A 24,580-nucleotide genomic window follows, 5' to 3' on the forward strand; every position below is an offset into this window, starting at 1 on the left:
GCCTCAGGATGAGATCCCTGCAATGGCGGCTCAAGTCCCGGTGGAGTCAAGGCTCCGACTCCCCGGACTTTCTGGTCCCGATAGGCCCACGGAACAGGCGGACCTGTGGTGGTGGCTGATCGACGAGAACCTACGAAAGGAAGTGGATCTTCTCGTCCTTCCCCCGGACTTGACGCTGTTCTCGGACGCGTCAAAAGAAGGGTGGAGGCCCACATTCTGAATTAGAGGACCTCAGGCCTTTGGTCAGAATCAGAAAATTACTTACACATCAACCTGCTAGAGATGAAGGCCGTATACCTGGCTCTTCAACAGTTCCAACGTACCCTGGCTGGCCACTCCGTGGTGGTGATGAGTGACAACACCACGGTAGTGGCTTATATCAACAAGCAGGGAGGTACTTTTTCACAGCAGCTATCCCATCTTGCGGTAGAGATTCTGAGGTGGGCCGAAGTCCACTCGATAACACTATCAGCTCGCTTCATTCCTGGAAAGAGGAATGTGCTCGCCAACAGTCTGAGCAGAGCTTGCAGATAGTGAGTACCGAGTGGTCTTTGGATCCTCAGATAGCCAACAAAGTCCTGACTTTGTGGGGTTCCCCGACAGTGGACCTGTTCGCGACAGCCTTGAATTTCAAGCTGCCGCTGTACTGCTCCCCAGTCCCAGACCCCAAGGCTCTCTGGCAAGATGCTTTCCAACAACGGTGGGACAACATCTACGTGTACGCCTTCCCACCGTTCTGTCTGATGAGAAGGGTGCTCAACAGGACCAGACTATCGGTCAACCTCTCTATGACCCTGATAGCTCCGCTATGGCATCACGCGGAATAGTTCCCTGACCTTCTGTAGCTCCTGACGGAGCTTCCGAGAGAACTTCCCCCACGACACGAGCTACTCAGACAACCACACTGCAATATCTTCCACAAAGCCGTAGCCTCGCTTCGGCTTCACGCCTGGAGACTATCCAGCGTCTCCTCACGGAGATAGGCTTTTCGCAACAGGTTGCAGAGAGGATGTCTCGCCACCTGCGAAAGTCCTCTGAGGGAGTCTACCAGGCGAAGTGGAGAGTCTTCTGTGGTTGGTGTCGTGGGAGGGGTATCTCTCCACTCGATGCCTCTATTCCAGCAATAGCGGAGTTTCTCGTGTATTTGCAGGAGGAAATGCGCCTTTCGGTCTCGGCGGTGAAAGGCTATCGCTCAGCCTTAAGTCTGGCCTTTAGGCTGAAAGGAGTGGACATTTCTTCCTTGCTAGAACTCTCTCTACTCATACGTAACTACGAGCTTACCTGCCCTCAGTCGGAAGTGAGACCTCCTCCATGGAACGTGGTTCAGGTTTTCAGGGGTCTTAAGAGACCTCCCTTCGAACCATTATGCCAGGCCTCTGATTGCCACCTGACTTGGAAGACGGCTTTCCTACTCGCGTTGGCCTCTGCCAAACGAGTTAGTGAACTTCATGGTCTCTCGTACGACATCGCCCATTCAAGGGGATGGGGGGAGGTAACGTTCAGGTTCGTCCCTGAGTTTGTTGCCAAGACTCAGAACCCTGGAGTGCCGGACCCACGGTTCGACTCTTTCAGGGTCACGAGTCTCCGTTCTGTAACAAGTGACCCAGACCATCTGCTACTATGCCTAGCGAGGAGTCTGAGGCGTTACTTGAAGAGGACAGCTGCAGTTCGTCCCCAGTGTGCAAGCGCTGTTTGTTAGCACAGGTAGGACGAAGAGGAGGGTCACCAAGAACACCATCTCGGCTTGGATTCGAAGGGTTATCCACCACGCCTTGAATCCTGACCCTCCTCCGTCACGTCGCCTTAGGGCACACGACGTCAGGGGTATCGCTACGTCCCTGGCCTTCAAGAGAAACTTCTCTGTGACGCAGGTGCTACAAGCTGGGGTCTGGAAGCGTCAAACGACCTTCACAGCCCACTACCTGCAGGACGTGACCCACAGGAGCCTCGATACCTTCTCTATCAGCCCTGTGGTGGCTGCACAACAGCTGGTCTAACCTCAGGCTCCTTAATGGACAAGTAGCAGAAGGTTGAGGGCGTTGTTACCCGGTTATAGTCTGCGTGAATGAAAGAGTATGTCTGGCCCTTACTTCTTTCTTCATCCTCCCCTCTCTTGGGGAAAGCAGCATCCTGGTCTCCGCATAGCTGACCTCAACCTCTGCAGGTAAACCATGCTCCCTTGTGTTCCTAGTATTAAATTAATACTGTCGCATCCCCCATAGCCTGACGAGGTGGTATTGGGAGAGTCCTAGCCTAGATTTCCATCTAAAGGACTCCAGGTCAACTTCCTAGGACGAGTCACTCTCTATTCCTCCACACACAACTTATGTAGGCCACACGTTCCTTGCGGAGCAAGGAACTTGTGAGGCGCGGGGACTCCTTTTTCTCGAGTGCTATTCACTCGGATTCTGAGTCCCCGGGTAAGCCAAAGCCAGTAAGGCTGGGGACTTTCCACCCTTCCTAAGGGGTAAGTCACCCAATGTAAATAGCGTGGTTTGTATTTCGGTTACGGAACAAATGACAAATTCGGAGATAATTTGTATTTTTCCCAAGCATACAAACTTAAGCTTTTTCAATATTTAACTTAGCCGGTGATTATAATAGCTGCAACTCTGTTGCTCGACAGAAAACTCTAAGGAAAAAATTTGCCAGCGATCGCTACACAGGTAGGGGGTGTACTTCAACAGCGCCATCTGTCGTCCAGATACCCAGTACTCATTGTAAACAAAGAACTCAATTTTCTCTCTGTCGTGCTACCGGCAAGACCTACTAATTCGCTGTCGCTAACTGGATTTGTTTTCACAACTATTTGGTGAAGTACACTATTCTAGTTTTGAGCTTTCGCTGTGCAGGCTTTCTCTTCAAAAATCCTTGCATTCTTTTTTTGATTACGGATTATTTGTTGATGATTTTGGATAGTTTTTGAATTCCCCTTTGACCAATTCAAAATGGCCGACCCTTCACAAGTCCCAAAATTTAGGAAGTGTAATGCTAGGGACTGTTCAAGGCGTCTTCCGAAGGCCTCTATCGACCCTCACACTGTTTGTTCCAATTGTCGGGATAAAACCTGTCAATTGGAAGATCGATGTGAGGAGTGCGTTGGGCTTTCGGAATTTGATTTTATCGAATTCCAAAAGTATACACGTAGGCTAGAGAGAGATAGAGTTAGGAGAAGTTCCTCTCGTTCTATTGACATTTCCTCTCCTCATGCCCCACAACCTATTCCTTCCCCTGTAGTGGTTGCTCCTAATCCCCCTTCTGGCACTCAAGAACCTTCGATGGCTGATATGATGCGTGCCATCCAAGCTCTGGGTGAGAGAGTTGAGTCCCTGGCTAGTGACCGTAACCAGCTCATGGCGGATGTCAAGGAGCTGAAGTGTAAAAGTGCAGTGGGAAGTGTTAAAGTGAGTGATAGTGTTGTGGATAGTGTTGCGCTTGAGGGTTCGTCTGTTCGTGCCTGTCGTCCTCCTAGTCCGGGACCTCTTGCAAGCTCCCAAGTCCAGGGGAGAAGCAATGTCGTACGACCAATGGATTCGAGAGGCTTTAATCAGCGAACAGACGTTCCCTCCGTGGTATCGGGCGCATCTTCCCAAGATCGCCCCTGCCGCACAAAGACGAGAGAGCCCATTTATTCCTCGTCTTCGGAAGGTGTTTCTCGCAAGAAACAATGGACCAAGGTCTCACGACCATTAAAGCGCAAGTCGGTCCCTTCCGCGCAAGTCCAACGGCCCAGCTGTAGCCACTGGGTCAGTTCGGACTCGCTGCAGTCTTCCGATGACTGCTCACCTCCTAAGAGAGGCAAAGCGGCTCCGCCTCAGACAGTTACACCGTCTGTCGCCGCACCTGCTCCTGCAGACCCTAAGTGGTCTTTGCTGCAAGACATGCAGTCCCAATTAACGTCTCTGATGCAGGACTTGCGTGCGGAGAAGGTTGCTGCTGCACCAGCTAGTACAGCCTCTTGCCTACAACCACCCACTTGCTCGGTTGTGCGTCCTGTGGACGCTGAGGCGACCTTCTTGCGCACTCCAGTTGAGAGAGTTCCGCCACCCATGCGTTCCAGTGTGCCCTGCCAGCCGCATGTTGACGTTCAGCGACGCACGGAGCCTTCCGTTGACGTTCGTGAGGTACAACAACCGTCAGAGTTGTTTTGTTTTGACGCGGTGCGTCAACCTCCGCAACCCAGTGTGGTTGCCACTGCTCACCCACGTCAGGCTAGACAGTCTGGAGTAGACGCTGTGCGTCCCCGCGCTGCTATGGCTGTTGCCAGCTCACAGACTGGGCAACAGTTCCATGACGTTGCGTCCGGCTCAGTCACGCATGCACCCGTGCGACCGGACTCAGCTAACCAGCCGTTACCTACTCCATTGCCGCTTCCTCCTCAATACTCGGATGAGGGACTTTCTGATGATGATGGTGCTGCACACGTAGATGAACCACATTCAGATCTTGACGAGCCTAAGTCTACGCAACCCTCTTTGGACTTTAGGAAGGTTTTAGCACTGTTCAAAGAGATGTTTCCGGACCAGTTTGTGTCTGTGGCTCCGCGCTCTCCTCCGTCAGAGTTTGTTTTAGGTATGCCGTCATCCACGCCTGCCTTTACTAGACTCGTCCTCGCACGCTCGTCCAAGAGAGCTTTACGAGTGATAGGAGAATGGATGCAGTCCAAAAAGAGTCTAGGGAAGACAGCTTTTACGTTTCCCCCTGCTAGACTCTCTTCTAGATCGAGCGTCTGGTATGCCACGGGAGAAGTTCTCGGCTTGGGAGTTCCTGCCTCTGCCCAGGGCGACTTCTCAAGTCTTGTAGACTCTCCCCGCCGGCTAGCCATGAGACGCTCAAAGATATGTTGGTCATCTTCGGACCTGGACCACCTTTTGAAAGGGATATTTAGAGCCTTCGAGGTCTTCAACTTTTTAGACTGGTGTCTGGGAGCTCTAAGCAGAAAGATCTCTCCGACAGAGAAGGAGACTTCCTTGCTCATCATGTCCTGCATGGACAAGGCCGTACGTGACGGATCTAATGAGCTTGCTGCATCTTTCGTGTCTGGAGTCCTCAAGAAGCGTGAGAACCTTTGCTCTTTCCTGTCAGCTGGAGTTACACCTTGCCAAAGATCCGAACTTCTGTTTGCTCCTCTTTCCAAGTGCCTCTTTCCAGAGGACCTGATTAAGGAGATTGCTGCTTCTTTGATACAGAAGGATACTCACGATCTGGTTGCGTCCTCTGCTCGCAAAGCCACCCCTTTGCCTACATTGTCAGCTAGACCAAGGATGGACACTCCAGCGTCCCGATTTATTCCGCCCTTTCGTGGCAGAGCTTCCAGCAGAGGAGGTGCTCGTGCCGAAGGGAGACGTGGAAAGAAGAAAGGAACCAAGTCCTTCAAGGGCAGAGTCTGACTGCCAGCTTCTTCAGACAGCAGTGGGAGCCAGACTCAAGAACTTCTGGCAGACCTGGGAGAAGAGAGGGGCAGATGCACAATCTGTGAAGTTGCTCAGAGAGGGGTACAAGATCCCGTTTGTACGAAAACCCTTTCTAGCAACGTCTCCCATCGATCTCTCTCCCAGGTACAGAGAGGAAGACAAGAGACGAGCATTGAAACAGGAAGTGTCTCTCTTACTAGAAAAGGGAGCGGTAGTCAAAGTCCTGGACCATCAACCCCGGGCTTCTACAACCGTCTCTTCTTAGTGTCAAAGAAGACAGGAGGGTGGAGGCCGGTGCTAGACGTCAGTGCGCTGAATGTCTTTGTCACAAAGCAGACGTTCTCCATGGAGACCACAAAGTCCGTTCTAGCAGCGGTCAGAAGGGAAGACTGGATGGTCTCTTTAGACCTAAGGGACGCATACTTCCACGTCCCCATCCACCCAGACTCCCAACCTTTTCTGAGATTTACAGTGAACCCTCGCTACTTCGCGGTTCGACAATCGCGGATTCACCACTTCGCGGGGTTTTCCCATAACCCATATATATATACATATCGCGGATTTTCCGGAAAATTCGAAAATACCGCGAAATCTGAAGATAACCAAATACGATATTTTGTTACCTGTAATTCCATTAATACTGTAATTAGTAATATCTGCTCTTACTGATTGTTCATTGCATTACATATGATATATAATTCAGCACAGAAAGAAATAAAACACGAAAAGAGAATGTGATCATACGATAATTCAGTACGTAGTAAAATTAAATCGAACATGAAACGCAAATCAGATGCAGTCATACCATATTAGAATGGTGTGTACTGTAATGGATGTGCTTCTTTTCCATGAATCTTTTGTATGTATACGTACGTAGTACAGTACTGCATCCAATAATATTCTTTGTTGCAAAAATCACATTTCGAATAAGTACTGTAAGCGTACGAGAGAGAGAGAGAGAGAGAGAGAGAGAGAGAGAGAGAGAGAGAGAGAGAGAGAGAGAGAGAGAGAGAGAGAGGCGTAAAATAGCGTACGTACGTAAATTTTTATTATTATTGTTATTATTATTATTATTGTTGTTGTTGTTAATAAAATTATTATTGTTATTATTATTAATCATTATTATTATTATTATTACTGTACAGTATTATTATCATTATTTATTATTATTACGGTATTGTACTTAATCTACGTACGTTCAGTGTGCGCGGGACATCTTCTATGAGTAACCAACGCACCATAGTACTGTATAAGACGGGTTGTGATTGGTTCAAGCGCTGATAGATGACGAATCAAAACTCAAGTTTTGTTATCTAGCCTGTGATTGGTGTTTTGCCCGCATCTTCTACCCGCAGCATCAAAGTTCTCGCGGGACTGCATCGTTCACTTTCTCTTTCCGCGTATTGCTGAGTAGACGTTCTTTAGTTTGTGAAGTTGAATCTGTGCTGTGTGCGACTGTTTTAAGTTGAACTTTCTGTTAAACCCTACTGTACAATGCCTCCCAAGCCTTCTGCTTCTACTAAGGCTGGTAGTGAGCCTAAACAGCACCGAAAAATGATGATTGCTGAGAAGGTGACGCTTCTCGATACTATGTTAAAAGACAGTAGAAGTTACGCGGCCGCAGACCTCGAAGACCTGACGAAATCGGGCAGTGAAGACAGTGAAACACAGGAAGAGTTCCAAGAAAATGTCGAAGAAACGGTCTTAACATTAGAACGGCTTGCCAAGCTCTGCAAGCTTGCGAATGAGGTGAAAGAAATGTCGCAAGAGTGGGACGAGGATATGGTTCGTTCTGTACAATTCTGCACCAAGATCGATGAACACATGGCTCCCTACAGGATGCTCTTGCGAAAGAAGAAGCAGCGGCAGCAACTTCCGATCACAATGCCCTCAGAAGAAATTGAAGAAGTGTCTCAGGAAGAAGTTGAAGAGGTGTCCCAGGAAAAGACACCTCCGTCTGAAGAGACGTAAAATACTATTATTGGCTGCACAGTAGAACACATCATCAGCTTCATCATCATCATTTCTACTGTGCAGCAAATTCATCGCCATCATCATTCAAGTTTTTCTTGAACTTCTTTCGTGGTGAGTACAGTAACAATCTTTATTTTTTACTTAAACATTTTACTGTAATATTTGTGTCTGTTTTATAGTTTAGTACTGTATGCATTAAGTTAAAGGGAAGGTTTTAAAAGCCTATCATATTTTTTTTGTTTAAAATTTACATTTACGTACGTAAAACAATCTCTCTCTCTCTCTCTCTCTCTCTCTCTCTCTCTCTCTCTCTCTCTCTCTCTCTCTCTCTCTCTCTCTCTCTCTCTCTCTCTCTCTCTCGTAAATTGTTTTCCTGCTTTGCTACGTACAGTATGTACTGTATGATTTTATATAGATACGGTAAATAATATTTGTAATAACATATTTTGTAAATGCTTTTACTGTAAATATCATTATTTATCACTTTCATCATGCGCGTTAAATGCCTTCTTTGTTCTGAGCGTGGTTGTTTACTGAGCGTACTTTATGACGCCGTCGTTTCAGGTGGCGTCATAAAGAAAAACATTTCATTTGGAAGTCCTAAGGAAAATTAAGTAAAACATTGGTAATAACAAAATCAACATACTGTATACTGTACATCAATATAATCGATGCAAAAACTAACCTATACATATATGTGTACAGTACACTAAATGAGTTTGTTTCTTCATTATGATCAGAGATAAACGTAAACAAAACATTGGTTGCCATTTTTTATCGTGCTTTTTAGGTGTTTAGGAAACGCATGATATAAAATCGCCTTTAATATTTGTGCCTGTTTTAGTTTAGGGTACTGTAGTACATGCATTAAGTGTTCTGTACATTAAAGGGTAGTTTGTTAACAGTACTACGTACAAGGGAAGGTTTTAAAAGTCCGAATATACATGTTAAATAAATAGGTAAATATGGTGTCAATACTTCGCGGATTTTCACCTATCGCGCCCGCGTCTGGAACCTATCTACCGCGATAAACGAGGGTTCACTGTATTTACGAAAAGGTTGTCTACCAGTTTCAAGCCCTGTGCTTTGGCCTAAGCACAGCTCCTCTTGTGTTTACGAGGCTGATGAGGAATGTAGCCAAATTCCTTCATTTAGCGGACATCCGAGCCTCCCTCTATTTGGACGACTGGCTTCTAAGAGCTTCTTCCAGTCGTCGCTGTCTGAAGGATCTAAAGTGGACTCTAGATCTGACCAAGGAATTGGGTCTCCTTGTCAATTTGGAAAAGTCTCAAGTGGTCCCATCCCAAACTATTGTGTATTTAGGGATGGAGATTCACAGTCTAGCTTTTCGGACTTTTCCGTCGGCCCCCAGAACAAGCCAAGCCCAGTTATGCATCCAGAACATGCTGAAGAAGGAACGATGTTCAGTCAGGCAGTGGATGAGTCTGATAGGGACCCTATCATCCCTGGAACAGTTCGTGTTGTTAGGAAGACTACACCTCCGTCCTCTTCAATATCACCTAGCTTTTTACTGGAAAAAGGACAAGACGCTAGAAGCGGTCTCGATCCCCATTTCCGAGAAGATGAAGTCTTGCCTGACATGGTGGAAGGACAGTATCAGCCTCAGAGAGGGTCTGCCCCTGGCTGTTCAGACTCCCAACCACGTTGTCTTCTCGGACGCATCGGACATAGGCTGGGGCGCGACATTAGACGGTCGGGAATGCTCGGGAATTTGGAACTCGAGTCATAGGACAATGCATATCAACTGCAAGGAGCTACTGGCAGTTCATCTGGCCTTGAAAAGCTTCAAGCCTCTCCTTCAAGGCAAAGTGGTGGAGGTGAACTCGGACAACACCACGGCTTTGGCGTACATCTCCAAGCAAGGAGGGACCCACTCTATGACCTTGTACGAGATCGCAAGGGACCTCCTCACCTGGTCAAAAGGTCAAAACATTTCGCTAGTAACGAGGTTCATCCAAGGCAACTTGAATGTCATGGCAGATTGTCTCAGTCGGAAGGGACAAATCATTCCAACAGAATGGACCCTCCACAAGGATGTGTGCAAGAGACTTTGGGCCACATGGGGCCAGCCAACCATAGATCTCTTCGCAACCTCGATGACCAAGAGGCTCCCAATATATTGCTCACCAATCCCGGACCCAGCAGCAGTTCATATAGATGCCTTTCTCCTAGATTGGTCACATCTAGACCTATATGCATTCCCTCCGTTCAAGATTGTCAACAAGGTACTGCAAAAGTTCGCCTCTCACGAAGGGACAAGGTTGACGTTAGTTGCTCCCCTCTGGCCCGCGAGAGAATGGTTCACCGAGGTACTTCGATGGCTAGTGGACGTTCCCAGAACTCTTCCTCTAAGGGTGGACCTTCTACGTCAGCCACACGTAAAGAAGGTACACCAAGGCCTCCACGCTCTTCGTCTGACTGCCTTCAGACTATCGAAAGACTCTCGAGAGCTAGAGGCTTTTCGAAGGAGGCAGCCAGGGCGATTGCTAGAGCAAGGAGGACATCCACCCTTAGAGTCTACCAATCGAAGTGGGAAGTCTTCCGAAACTGGTGCAAGTCAGTATCTGTATCCTTGACCAGTACCTCTGTAACTCAAATAGCTGACTTCCTTTTATACCTGAGGAAAGAACGATCTCTTTCAGCTCCCACTATCAAGGGTTACAGAAGCATGTTGGCATCAGTCTTCCGTCACAGAGGCTTAGATCTTTCCAACAATAAAGATCTACAGGACCTCCTTAAGTCTTTTGAGACCACGAAGGAGCGTCGTTTGGCTACACCTGGTTGGAATTTAGACGTGGTACTAAGATTCCTCATGTCAGAAAGGTTCGAGCCGCTACAATCAGCCTCCCTTAAAGATCTTACCTTAAAGACTCTTTTCCTGGTTTGCTTAGCCACAGCTAAAAGAGTCAGTGAGATTCACGCCTTCAGCAGGAACATCGGATTTTCATCTGAAACGGCTACATGTTCTCTACAACTTGGTTTTCTAGCCAAAAACGAGCTACCTTCTCGTCCTTGGCCGAAATCGTTCGATATTCCAAGCCTATCGAATATGGTTGGAAATGAACTAGAAAGAGTCTTATGCCCTGTGAGAGCTCTTAAGTTCTATTTAAGACGAACTAAACCTTTATGAGGCCAGTCAGAAGCTTTATGGTGTTCAGTTAAGAAACCATCTTTGCCTATGTCAAAGAATGCTTTATCTTATTTTATCAGACTGTTAATACGAGAAGCTCATTCACATCTGAGTGAGGAAGACCAAGCTTTGCTGAAGGTAAGGACACATGAAGTTAGAGCCGTCGCAACTTCCGTGGCCTTTAAACAAAATAGATCTCTGCGAAGTATAATGGACGCAACCTATTGGAGAAGCAAGTCGGTGTTCGCGTCTTTTTATCTTAAGGATGTCCAGTCTCTTTACGAGGACTGCTACACTCTGGGACCATTCGTAGCAGCGAGTGCAGTAGTGGGTGAGGGCTCAACCACTACAATTCCCTAATTCCATAACCTTTTTAATCTTTCTCTTGAAATGTTTTTATTGTTGTTTTTGGGTTGTCCGGAAGGCTAAGAAGCCTTTCGCATCCTGGTTGATTTGGCGGGTGGTCAAATTCTTTTCTCGAGAAGCGCCTAGATTAGAGGTTTTGATGAGGTCCTGTTGTATGGGTTGCAACCCTTCATACTTCAGATCCTAGGGGTCGCTCAGCATCCTAAGAGGATTGCGAGGCTCCTTAAGGAAGACGTACTTAAAAAGGCAGAGTAATTGTTCAAGTCGACTTCCTTACCAGGTACCTATTTATTTTGTTTTTGTTATTTTGATAACTTCTAAAATGAAATAAAAATTCTTAGCTCATAATGATGTAAACATATTTTGCTGGTCTCTACCCACCCCCCTGGGTGTGAATCAGCTATTATAATCACCGGCTAAGTTAAATATTGAAAAATGTTATTTTGATAATAAAATAAATTTGAGTTTTCTGTCGAGCAACAGAGTTGCAGCTACTATAATCACCGGGTAAGTATATTCAAAAATTTATTTTATTATCAAAATAACATATTTACACATTTGCCCGTCAGCCCTGTCCCTCAAGACAAGTCCTACCTCTAAGTGAAGTGCGACAACTCACCGGTATGTGGTGGGGGGAAGGGAGTACAGTAGCAAGCTACCCCTTCCCCTACCCCCTTGCTAACTAGCGGGGGTGTAGTTAACCCTCGTTAAAATTTTATTGGCGCGTCAATTTCAGCTACGCTGAAAGTAAACCCAATGTAAATAGCTAAGGTTTGTATGGTTAGGAAAAATACAAATTATCTCCGAATTTGTAATTTTATGCGGCAAGCCACCTGTTCATGAGTTAAAATAATAATTATGAAGGATCCCAATAGGAAGTGGGTTTTTTGTGTGAACATATAAAATGAGTCAGAAATGGATTATAAACAGAAGATAACCAGATGGAAAAATATATGGTTCATGTAAGTGACACAAAATTAAAAAATCAACATATTAATTCATAATTTTGCTCAAATGGTTTTTGTTCCTCTTCTTTCTCAAATAAACAATCTCATTGCACCTCTGTTTTGACATGCTGTAAATTGATGTGGTATTCATGTACCTAAGTTGGTCACTATTATGATATAATTATCTATTTGTTCTCGTAATAACAAACCTTCCGTTATTTATTTGTATTATCTTTCGGCGAAGCTGGAAGGTAGCCATTAGACCTAAAGTACGGGGTGGCAACCCTGCCTAATCGCTTGAGTGGGTAGGCTTGGTGGGTACCCAGTCATCTCTTATATACTCTCAGAGCTGTAAGTTATGTCACTTTTTCTTTTGGCTCGTTAAAGATCGGACGTGTCCTCTCTCTCCCTAGACTGTCATTGGACTTTTTGATATTCTTTTATCTTTTCAGGTGTGCATGTTGTCTCTTCGATCCCCTTCACGCGAAGCTGTCTTGGGCGCAAGGTTGCCGCATGCGGTACCTTCATGTTATTGTTGGAGACCGACCTGCACTCTCTGTGTCCTTCCTGCAGAGGGCATCGCTGCGAGCAGGGTTCGCCCTGCGCAGAGTGTAGGGATTGGTCTACCTCACAATGGGAGAAATTTGGACGGTGCAGGAAGAAGAAGGCCAAGTGTGATCTATCTCCCTCAAGGCCGAGGAAAGTGTTGTCGTCTTCGTCTCGCACAACCAAATCTCTTTCAAAAGCTCCTTCTTGCCCGTGCTCTGCTAAGGGACGATCGAGTAGTAGGAGCGCAGACTGACTAACTCCTTGGCAACCCCGGGGTACCGGGGATGGTTGTTGCTTCCCTTAGAGGAGCAACTTCACCTCCATCTGCTGGGGAGCCATTCTCCCTTTCAGATGTTCTGCAGGTGTGGCCAACCTCAAGGATTTCGGGACCCTATGGAAAAAAGGACTTCTGCGACTCCTTCAGCGCAGTGCCAGGAAGGACCCTTCTCTTGAGCCGTCAACATCTCACGCTCTAGAACTGTGTGAAGTATATCTGTTGCCTTCTCCTGGACCTTCCACGTGTGAACGAGGTGATCGCTCACGTTCGCCTCTCCAATGCCCTCCTGCTGACAACGACCCCACTCGCCATCCTGTGATCTCGTCGTCATGTAACCTCCAACTCTTTGTTTCTTCCTACAGGAACCCGTCGGTTGCAGGTGTTGATCTTCCTGGGACCAGCGCTCCTATCACCAAGAGCGCGAAAGGGTGAGCATCGCCATCGCCTCCCCCTTTTGGACACACTTCCCCTGGTCACTGTTTCTGACAATCGGAAGATCAGATGGATCATAGGTCATCACGATATGAATGCTCTTCTTCTGGAAGGCGTTCATGCTCAACGCTCTCCTCGGAGGCGTTCCTCTTCACAAAGAAGTCTAGCAATTGCATTCTACACGATCACGAGGAGAGTCTCGCGATCGCACTCTGCACAATCACGAGCATAGTCTAGACCTAGTTCCAGACGCCTGCGTTCTAGATCTCTACAATCTAGATCACGAGGCACGCTCCCATTCACGAGAACGATGTTCGTGTTCGCGTGGCCAACGTTCTCGTTCGCGAGGCCGACACTCACGACGCTCACGCCCTTCTTGATCGCAAACCAAGACGGTGTTCATACTAGCTTTAGCTTCAGCCAAGTGAATTAGCGAACTTCATAGTCTCTAATACGACATCGCCCATTCAAGGGGATGGGGAGAGGTAAGGTTCAGCTTCGTCCCTGAGTTTGCAGCCAAGACTCTGAGTCCGGGAGTAGCGGATCCCTTATTCGACTCCTTCCGGATTTTGAGTGTCCGCTAAGTAACTGATGACCCTGATTATCTCTTACTCTGCCCAGTGAGGAATTTGAGGCTGTACCTCAAGAGAACAGCCACAGCCCGTCCCCATGTATCTGCACTTTTCGTGAGCACAGGGAGGAACAAGAGGAGGGTCCCTTAGAACAGCATCTCTGCCTGGATTCGCAAGGTCATAGATCATGCACTGAATCCAGACCCTCCTCCTTCACGTTGCCCCAGAGCCCACGATGTCAGAGGTGTAGCTACGTCTCTGGGTCTCAAAAGAAACTTCTCCATGACGCAGGTTCTACAAGCTGGGATGTGGAAACGTCAAAATGCGTTTACAGCCCACTACCTGCAAGACGTGACCCACAGGAGTCTCGATACGTTTTCTATCATCCCTTTGGTGGCTGCACAACGGCTGGTATAATACCTCAAGCTCCTTATTGGACAAGCAGCAGAAGGTTGAGGGTTTTAGTCTGCTTGAATGAAAAGATTTGACTGGCTCTTATTCTTTTCTTCATCTTCCCTTCTCTTGGGTTCTCTGCATAAGCTGACCTCAAACCACTGCAGGTAAACCATGCTCCCTTGTGTTCCTAGTATTAAGCTAATACTGTTATGTCCCCATACCCTGGCGATGTGGTATTGGGAAAATTGGGAAAGTCCTGGATACAATATTTTCCTACAAACACTTGGAATAACTTTTACCCGGGCAGTCACACTTCTAAACATCTCAACACACAGCTTGCGTAGCAACGTCTAGTGAGGTGCAGGGACTCGTTATTTTTGTTGCAAACCTATTCAAAATGAGGAGCCCTGGGGTAAAGCCAAAAGCCAGTTTGTCAGGGTCATCCACCCTCCTAATGGGTGAGCTACCCCTAGAAAATACCATGTGTTTGTATTCCAGTTACGGAACAAATGACAAATTTGGAGATAATTTGTACTTTTCCTAACGATACAAACTTGTAGCTATTTGTACAAACTTACCTGCCAGCCCTATCCCCCTTGAAGTCCTACCTCCAAGCAAAGTTAGCTAAATCACTGGTGTGTGAGCGGTAGCAAGCTACCCCCCTAACCCCACTAATTAGCGGAATGGGTAGTTAACCGTCGCTAAAATTTTAATTGCACTTCCTTTCAGCTTCTTTAAAAGTAATAACCCCTAATAAATAGCTAAAGGTTTCTATTGTTAGCAAAAATACAAATTATCTCCGAATTTGTCATTTTCAGCTAGCGCCGAAATAAGACTTATCTAAAGGACTAAAGGTTTTTATAGTTAGGAAGTACTATATACAAATTATTCCAAACTTGTTATGTTATGTAAGGAATATTTATCAAGTGTATTGCCTCTCTATACAGAAAATTTTTTTTGTTGTATATTTATTAGTTAAGAGTATTAAGATCAATTGTGTTACTAGTTTTATTATTTTTGTTATATAGTTTTTCAACTTTTGAAGCATATTTTTTTTTCTCTTTCAGACGAGTATTGGTGCCTATACAGTACTATAAAAGCTGGTGTAAGATAATGGCAGTATAAATATTTCACCAGTAATTGGTTGAAGAAGAAATGAAATGGATGCTTTAGAAGCTTTGATGTTAAGAAGATGAAAAGAAGCAAAATTGCATGAAAAAAAATTCAGTCCATAAAAGTTATCTTTTTTCATGTCATGAAATGAAAATATTTATTCTACTACATTTTAAAGGTAAGATTATTTTTAGAGACTTTGATATAACTTTGGTCACAAATCAGACAAGAAATTCCCATGTGATTACTCTATAAATAATGCTTCTTGTGTAATGTTATCCTCAGTATATGGAACTATTAGGGGGGTTCATTGGGTTTTCAATATAATTCATGAGGAATATCCCTATGGTTTATAGTGCAGTAATGCTGAAAAATTAAGAGTGATTGCTTAAGTATGCTGATACACATTACAGTATAGTATTAGTAATGGGAGGCTATTTGGAGTGGTGTAAGACATACCACATTTGTGGTCATAGATTTAATCATACTTGCATATACAAATTTATGTTTACTTTACAGTACTGTATTTAGAATTAGAAAGAAGCAAATTATCTGTCAACCAGTCATACAGTCTGTATGCTGTATACTAATTAATATGAGACTCATGGTGATTAATTTCTCAAAATTTTAATCTTAAACTTGTTGATTCTTGATATTATGCTCCATTATCTTAGCATTCAATTTGAAATTGGGCATTTGCAACAGTATTAGTTCATATGCATATACAAATGTTTCATCCTTTGAAATATGGATGTGTCCTCAGCAGCACTGGAATGGCCTTTCAATCTTTAAGAAAGTTGTTGGTTAATGACAGGTGGTGCAAGGAGAAAGCCCCGCCCAGCTTCCTGTCACAGAATAGCCATTTCTGGCTGCTCTGTTTATAGAGGTACTGTTGCACTGCTCTTGCAACTGTGGGATATTTCCTTACATACATCTGTGATAAGTGCAGTTATTTTTACTTATATTTTTGAGGTGTGTTAATGATTTTTGTGGTGTTCCAAGAACTTTCCTGTAAAAGGCTAGAAGAGGGAATCCAATACCACAAGAAAATACCAAAGAAATATCATCTGTGCTCCAGTCACCTGTCCCGACTGCTGATACCTGGTGCAGCGGTCGATCAGTCCTGTATCTCAGTCAACCAGGGCATAAGCCCTTTAAATGTGAGATTGCTATGACATACTGTAGTTGCTTGGTTTCAACTTGGAACATTATATTTACTGTTGAAGCTTTGTGACAGGCAAGAGGGCTTTTGAATTGGATCAGGCGATGTGCCCTTCTGGACTGAATACCACCACCTATGTAATTGAAATTTACAATACGCTGTCGTGTGAAGCTATTCTTTGTAAACCTGGCTGACGATTTGGCCGTTATGCAAGAAAACCTGACGTGGTCCTGCATCTTCTATAGGGTTTCTGCAAGGCTGATATAACTGCTCGCAGGCTTCCCCTTGTTCTGAGTGCAAGGGACACCTCCTGTGCAGTGGGCTGAGTAGGGGTGGCTTGGGGCTTAAATTAATGGGGTGCTACTCCAGAAAATTTGTAGCCTTTGTTTTAATATTGTGTAACAGGAAATAATTTAGCATGAGAAAATTTATTTAGAAACTTGATAAAATCCTAAAAGAAGAAAATAAAATATTTTTTACTCGCTACTGTATAACATAATTTGTTACTGTTCAAGTTTGATTAATTGATTTGAAAATATATTGTTCTTGTTTTAATTTGTGGGAAAAGGTCAATCTTTATCTCTTGTATCTCTGGAGGGCAACTGAGGGAATTTTTGTACGTTGAAATTACTTCAAGTGCATGTAGTCTTTATGAATTCATAGCACTTCTTATAAAAGTTTTTTTTTTTTTTTAATTATTTTCCATGTTGAAAAGCAGCAGTCTTCTGCTGATGTAGCCATGAAAGTTGTTAGAGAACTGAAAAAAAATATGAAATAATAAAAAAAATTAATGGAGTAGACTAGTTAGAGGTAGGATAATGATCTAATTCTATAGTGTCCCAATTGGTCTCGAGCACCATATTGAGACCTTTTCGAATTTTATCACTTCTAGTAAGTTGACATGGAGATGCCTGGTGTTACATTGGGGTACTGCAGTGCTACTTGACATCGATTCGACACCATGTTCGAGCTTTGCATCCTTCTCATTAGCCCTAGCAAGAACAAAAGGAAGTGTCCAGAAAAATTGCTGAGGCTGCTTGCTTGCAAATGTGACTTTGGTCAGTGCATGCATCTGCCATCTTAAGGAAGAAGTATCAAGTATCTTCCTGTCCCGTAGCCTTCCTGTTTATATGTCAGCATACTTGGAGCTGAAAGTTGTGACTTATGTTGTTGGACCACTGTTACCATTCTGTACCTGACTGACGTTGGCTACTGGCCCATGGACCCTTATGCTTGGTTCCCAAGACAGCTGCTCAATAGTTGTGTAACATTCCTAGGTCTCTCAAGGGATTTAATATGCATCCCTTTTAAGGTGAGGCATTCAGTTTATCTTGAGGGGAGGTAGAATAACTGGCTTTTATACCTCTTTTTCGTTGTCATTTTGAGGTGGAGCAACAACAACCGTTATTAGCTGGTCACATGTCTGATGCTTGTGAGTTACATGATGAACACATTTTTGCAGACTACATCTGCCAAGAAACAACTCTTCCTTCCTTCTGGCAAACTGTAGGATATGTGGGTGTCCTAAGAAGTATTCTTCTTCCTGTGCCTCGTTTGACACGTTTGACGCTTTTACGTGTCCTAGTACGGGTTTCCTTTCAAGCCAGAACTGACCAAACCCGTAACAGCTTTTACATCCCTATGATTAGTTGTTAGAAGGTTGTTGGAATTGTCTTCCTTACTCCCATATGGAATCAGGAGGGATGACATGTCCAGAAAAGTAAAGAACCCTCCAGTTTGATTCTAGAGGACAGTTGTACCTCCCATCAGTGAGTGATTCTCTATTTTAAAATACAAGGGTTTGTATACACATTGAAACAAATACTAAAACATAAAGTATTTTAAAAGGAATTTTTTATTTATCCTAGCTTTACAAACTTGAGTGTTTTGAAATAAATTTGCCATCCCAGCCACTCCTCTCAATCCTAGGCTTAAGTACAAAAGTGTTTATTTTGTGACAGACAGGTGGGAGCTTCTGCTTCATACCACCTGACATTAACCAAATACTGTACCTTGTAAATGATTCCGTGACTGTTCCAGTGCCGCTGAAGACATTTCTTAATTTTAAAGGAGTTGGGTTTGTATAGCTATGAATAACTTCTATTTTTTTTTTTTTTTTACCAGGTTGGAGGTATCCTAGGCATCATATTCATATAAAAATGGGGTCTTTTGAAGAGGGACGAGGAAGCTGTAATTCAAGAGGTGGAAGAATTAAGTACAAATCCATTGATAGGCAAGTTTAATAGATTGACCTGTCCTTTGGTAAGAAAAGTCAAGTCTGGTAAGTCTTTTTATAGGTGTAATGATGACATAAAGTTATAGATATTTTGCGTGGTCAAAACAGATAGAGTCTCGTTCATAACAACATGAACAGTAATGTAAAAAAATGAAATACATTTTGGAAAAAATTTGAAGTCATTCTGAAAATGTACTAATTTGTTAGGGATTATCCCATGTATCAATAATCTTAGCAACAGTTAAATTTTTTAAACATTGTTATTATCAATTAATTAACGAAGAGGAATTCTACTGTTGTACTAGTCTATAAGTTACATACAGGGAGGGAATGCTATTGTGATAAAAGCTGTAATGCTGCCATCAAGGAGTTTTCTAACTTCTAAAAATCGGTCAAAATTATAGGAGTCTAGTATTGTATGTTATAGTAAGATGTTGCATGAAAATTCCGGATGAATAGGAATTGAGGTCTGATGATGAACTTCTTAGGATTTTAGGTCTTCAATTACTTTTACATCAATCATTTAGTATAAATAAGTCATACCATTATTTTATGAAGACTTTATTCACAATACTTTGTTAGTACAGGTAATTCAAATTTGGTTATCTTGTATTTTCCTTGCGAACTTGAGTTAGGAAACTGTCCAACATAATTAAATACTTTTAATGCTTTGTTTAATGGGTTGTTGTGTTTATTTCTGAAAATGGCTAATTTGGCTGCTGAAATTGAATTAGGTTAAGATTGATATTTAATATAGTTATAATTTTAGAATTCAGATAACTTAAGAGTTAGCCTTCTTAAGGCCAAATTTTGATTGGTTTATTTCAAATATCTCTTCGGAAGGTGTTTCTCGCAAGAAACAATGGACCAAGGTCTCACGACCATTAAAGCGCAAGTCGGTCCCTTCCGCGCAAGTCCAACGGCCCAGCTGTAGCCACTGGGTCAGTTCGGACTCGCTGCAGTCTTCCGATGACTGCTCACCTCCTAAGAGAGGCAAAGCGGCTCCGCCTCAGACAGTTACACCGTCTGTCGCCGCACCTGCTCCTGCAGACCCTAAGTGGTCTTTGCTGCAAGACATGCAGTCCCAATTAACGTCTCTGATGCAGGACTTGCGTGCGGAGAAGGTTGCTGCTGCACCAGCTAGTACAGCCTCTTGCCTACAACCACCCACACGCTCGGTTGTGCGTCCTGTGGACGCTGAGGCGACCTTCTTGCGCACTCCAGTTGAGAGAGTTCCGCCACCCATGCGTTCCAGTGTGCCCTGCCAGCCGCATGTTGACGTTCAGCGACGCACGGAGCCTTCCGTTGACGTTCGTGAGGTACAACAACCGTCAGAGTTGTTTTGTTTTGACGCGGTGCGTCAACCTCCGCAACCCAGTGTGGTTGCCACTGCTCACCCACATCAGGCTAGACAGTCTGGAGTAGACGCTGTGCGTCCCCGCGCTGCTATGGTTGTTGCCAGCTCACAGACTGGGCAACAGTTCCATGACGTTGCGTCCGGCTCAGTCACGCATGCACCCGTGCGACCGGACTCAGCTAACCAGCCGTTACCTACTCCATTGCCGCTTCCTCCTCAATACTCGGATGAGGGACTTTCTGATGATGATGGTGCTGCACACGTAGATGAACCACATTCAGATCTTGACGAGCCTAAGTCTACGCAACCCTCTTTGGACTTTAGGAAGGTTTTAGCACTGTTCAAAGAGATGTTTCCGGACCAGTTTGTGTCTGTGGCTCCGCGCTCTCCTCCGTCAGAGTTTGTTTTAGGTATGCCGTCATCCACGCCTGCCTTTACTAGACTCGTCCTCGCACGCTCGTCCAAGAGAGCTTTACGAGTGATAGGAGAATGGATGCAGTCCAAAAAGAGTCTAGGGAAGACAGCTTTTACGTTTCCCCCTGCTAGACTCTCTTCTAGATCGAGCGTCTGGTATGCCACGGGAGAAGTTCTCGGCTTGGGAGTTCCTGCCTCTGCCCAGGGCGACTTCTCAAGTCTTGTAGACTCTCCCCGCCGGCTAGCCATGAGACGCTCAAAGATATGTTGGTCATCTTCGGACCTGGACCACCTTTTGAAAGGTATATTTAGAGCCTTCGAGGTCTTCAACTTTTTAGACTGGTGTCTGGGAGCTCTAAGCAGAAAGATCTCTCCGACAGAGAAGGAGACTTCCTTGCTCATCATGTCCTGCATGGACAAGGCCGTACGTGACGGATCTAATGAGCTTGCTGCATCTTTCGTGTCTGGAGTCCTCAAGAAGCGTGAGAACCTTTGCTCTTTCCTGTCAGCTGGAGTTACACCTTGCCAAAGATCCGAACTTCTGTTTGCTCCTCTTTCCAAGTGCCTCTTTCCAGAGGACCTGATTAAGGAGATTGCTGCTTCTTTGATACAGAAGGATACTCACGATCTGGTTGCGTCCTCTGCTCGCAAAGCCACCCCTTTGCCTACATTGTCAGCTAGACCAAGGATGGACACTCCAGCGTCCCGATTTATTCCGCCCTTTCGTGGCAGAGCTTCCAGCAGAGGAGGTGCTCGTGCCGAAGGGAGACGTGGAAAGAAGAAAGGAACCAAGTCCTTCAAGGGCAGAGTCTGACTGCCAGCTTCTTCAGACAGCAGTGGGAGCCAGACTCAAGAACTTCTGGCAGACCTAGGAGAAGAGAGGCGCAGATGCACAATCTGTGAAGTTGCTCAGAGAGGGGTACAAGATCCCGTTTGTACGAAAACCCCTTCTAGCAACGTCTCCCAGCGATCTCTCTCCCAGGTACAGAGAGGAAGACAAGAGACGAGCATTGAAACAGGAAGTGTCTCTCTTACTAGAAAAGGGAGCGGTAGTCAAAGTCCTGGACCATCAACCCCGGGCTTCTACAACCGTCTCTTCTTAGTGTCAAAGAAGACAGGAGGGTGGAGGCCGGTGCTAGACGTCAGTGCGCTGAATGTCTTTGTCACAAAGCAGACGTTCTCCATGGAGACCACAAAGTCCGTTCTAGCAGCGGTCAGAAGGGAAGACTAGATGGTCTCTTTAGACCTAAGGGACGCATACTTCCACGTCCCCATCCACCCAGACTCCCAACCTTTTCTGAGATTTGTTTACGAAAAGGTTGTCTACCAGTTTCAAGCCCTGTGCTTTGGCCTAAGCACAGCTCCTCTTGTGTTTACGAGGCTGATGAGGAATGTAGCCAAATTCCTTCATTTAGCGGACATCCGAGCCTCCCTCTATTTGGACGACTGGCTTCTAAGAGCTTCTTCCAGTCGTCGCTGTCTGAAGGATCTAAAGTGGACTCTAGATCTGACCAAGGAATTGGGTCTCCTTGTCAATTTGGAAAAGTCTCAAGTGATCCCATCCCAAACTATTGTGTATTTAGGGATGGAGATTCACAGTCTAGCTTTTCGGGCTTTTCCGTCGGCCCCCAGAACAAGCCAAGCCCAGTTATGCATCCAGAACATGCTGAAGAAGGAACGATGTTCAGTCAGGCAGTGGATGAGTCTGATAGGGACCCTATCATCCCTGGAACAGTTCGTGTCGTTAGGAAGACTACACCTCCGTCCTCTTCAATATCACCTAGCTTTTTACTGGAAAAAGGACAAGACGCTAGAAGCGGTCTCGATCCCCATTTCCGAGAAGATGAAGTCTTGCCTGACATGGTGGAAGGACAGTATCAGCCTCAGAGAGGGTCTGCCCCTGGCTGTTCAGACTCCCAACCACGTTCTCTTCTCGGACGCATCGGACATAGGCTGGGGCGCGACATTAGACGGTCGGGAATGCTCGGGAATTTGGAACTCGAGTCATAGGACAATGCATATCAACTGCAAGGAGCTACTGGCAGTTCATCTGGCCTTGAAAAGCTTCAAGCCTCTCCTTCAAGGCAAAGTGGTGGAGGTGAACTCGGACAACACCACGGCTTTGGCGTACATCTCCAAGCAAGGAGGGACCCACTCTATGACCTTGTACGAGATCGCAAGGGACCTCCTCACCTGGTCAAAAGGTCAAAACATTTCGCTAGTAATGAGGTTCATCCAAGGCAACTTGAATGTCATGGCAGATTGTCTCAGTCGGAAGGGACAAATCATTCCAACAGAATGGACCCTCCACAAGGATGTGTGCAAGAGACTTTGGGCGACTTGGGGTCAACCCACCATAGATCTCTTCGCAACCTCGATGACCAAGAGGCTCCCAATATATTGCTCACCAATCCCGGACCCAGCAGCAGTTCATATAGATGCCTTTCTCCTAGATTGGTCACATCTAGACCTATATGCATTCCCTCCGTTCAAGATTGTCAACAAGGTACTGCAGAAGTTCGCCTCTCACGAAGGGACAAGGTTGACGTTAGTTGCTCCCCTCTGGCCCGCGAGAGAATGGTTCACCGAGGTACTTCGATGGCTAGTGGACGTTCCCAGAACTCTTCCTCTAAGGGTGGACCTTCTACGTCAGCCACACGTAAAGAAGGTACACCAAGGCCTCCACGCTCTTCGTCTGACTGCCTTCAGACTATCGAAAGACTCTCGAGAGCTAGAGGCTTTTCGAAGGAGGCAGCCAGGGCGATTGCTAGAGCAAGGAGGACATCCACCCTTAGAGTCTACCAATCGAAGTGGGAAGTCTTCCGAAACTGGTGCAAGTCAGTATCTGTATCCTTGACCAGTACCTCTGTAACTCAAATAGCTGACTTCCTTTTATACCTGAGGAAAGAACGATCTCTTTCAGCTCCCACTATCAAGGGTTACAGAAGCATGTTGGCATCAGTCTTCCGTCACAGAGGCTTAGATCTTTCCAACAATAAAGATCTACAGGACCTCCTTAAGTCTTTTGAGACCACGAAGGAGCGTCGTTTGGCTACACCTGGTTGGAATTTAGACGTGGTACTAAGATTCCTCATGTCAGAAAGGTTCGAGCCGCTACAATCAGCCTCCCTTAAAGATCTCACCTTAAAGACTCTTTTCCTGGTTTGCTTAGCCACAGCTAAAAGAGTCAGTGAGATTCACGCCTTCAGCAGGAACATCGGATTTTCATCTGAAACGGCTACATGTTCTCTACAACTTGGTTTTCTAGCCAAAAACGAGCTACCTTCTCGTCCTTGGCCGAAATCGTTCGATATTCCAAGCCTATCGAATATGGTTGGAAATGAACTAGAAAGAGTCTTATGCCCTGTGAGAGCTCTTAAGTTCTATTTAAGATGAACTAAACCTTTACGAGGCCAGTCAGAAGCTTTATGGTGTTCAGTTAAGAAACCATCTTTGCCTATGTCAAAGAATGCTTTATATTATTTTATCAGACTGTTAATACGAGAAGCTCATTCACATCTGAGTGAGGAAGACCAAGCTTTGCTGAAGGTAAGGACACATGAAGTTAGAGCTGTCGCAACTTCCGTGGCCTTTAAACAAAATAGATCTCTGCGAAGTATAATGGACGCAACCTATTGGAGAAGCAAGTCAGTGTTCGCGTCTTTTTATCTTAAGGATGTCCAGTCTCTTTACGAGGACTGCTACACTCTGGGACCATTCGTAGCAGCGAGTGCAGTAGTGGGTGAGGGCTCAACCACTACAATTCCCTAATTCCATAACCTTTTTAATCTTTCTCTTGAAATGTTTTTATTGTTGTTTTTGGGTTGTCCGGAAGGCTAAGAAGCCTTTCGCATCCTGGTTGATTTGGCGGGTGGTCAAATTCTTTTCTCGAGAAGCGCCTAGATTAGAGGTTTTGATGAGGTCCTGTTGTATGGGTTGCAACCCTTCATACTTCAGATCCTAGGGGTCGCTCAGCATCCTAAGAGGATCGCGAGACTCCGTAAGGAAGACGTACTTAAAAAGGCAGAGTAATTGTTCAAGTCGACTTCCTTACCAGGTACCTATTTAATTTGGTTTTTGTTATTTTGATAACTTCTAAAATGAAATAAAAATTCTTAGCTCATAATGATGTAAACATATTTTGCTGGTCTCTACCCACCCCCCTAGGTGTGAATCAGCTATTATAATCACCGGCTAAGTTAAATATTGAAAAATGTTAT

General features: G+C 45.2%; 1 long non-coding RNA gene across 4 annotated transcripts in view; it reads left to right on the forward strand.

Moving 5' to 3' along the window:
* The window catches only part of LOC137629661 (uncharacterized), a 77,380-nt gene that overhangs the window by 15,643 nt on the left and 37,157 nt on the right, over positions 1–24,580 (forward strand). For 3 of the 4 annotated variants that reach the window (XR_011041574.1, XR_011041573.1, XR_011041572.1), the window contains exons 2-3: positions 15,146–15,369; positions 18,478–18,634. This is a non-coding gene — a long non-coding RNA (uncharacterized lncRNA). The remainder of the gene's footprint in view (positions 1–15,145; positions 15,370–18,477; positions 18,635–24,580) is intronic. The other variant, XR_011041575.1, reaches the window with a different exon arrangement.

This window comes from Palaemon carinicauda, chromosome 37, assembly GCF_036898095.1.
Source record: "Palaemon carinicauda isolate YSFRI2023 chromosome 37, ASM3689809v2, whole genome shotgun sequence".
NCBI classification, from domain to species: domain Eukaryota; kingdom Metazoa; phylum Arthropoda; class Malacostraca; order Decapoda; family Palaemonidae; genus Palaemon; species Palaemon carinicauda.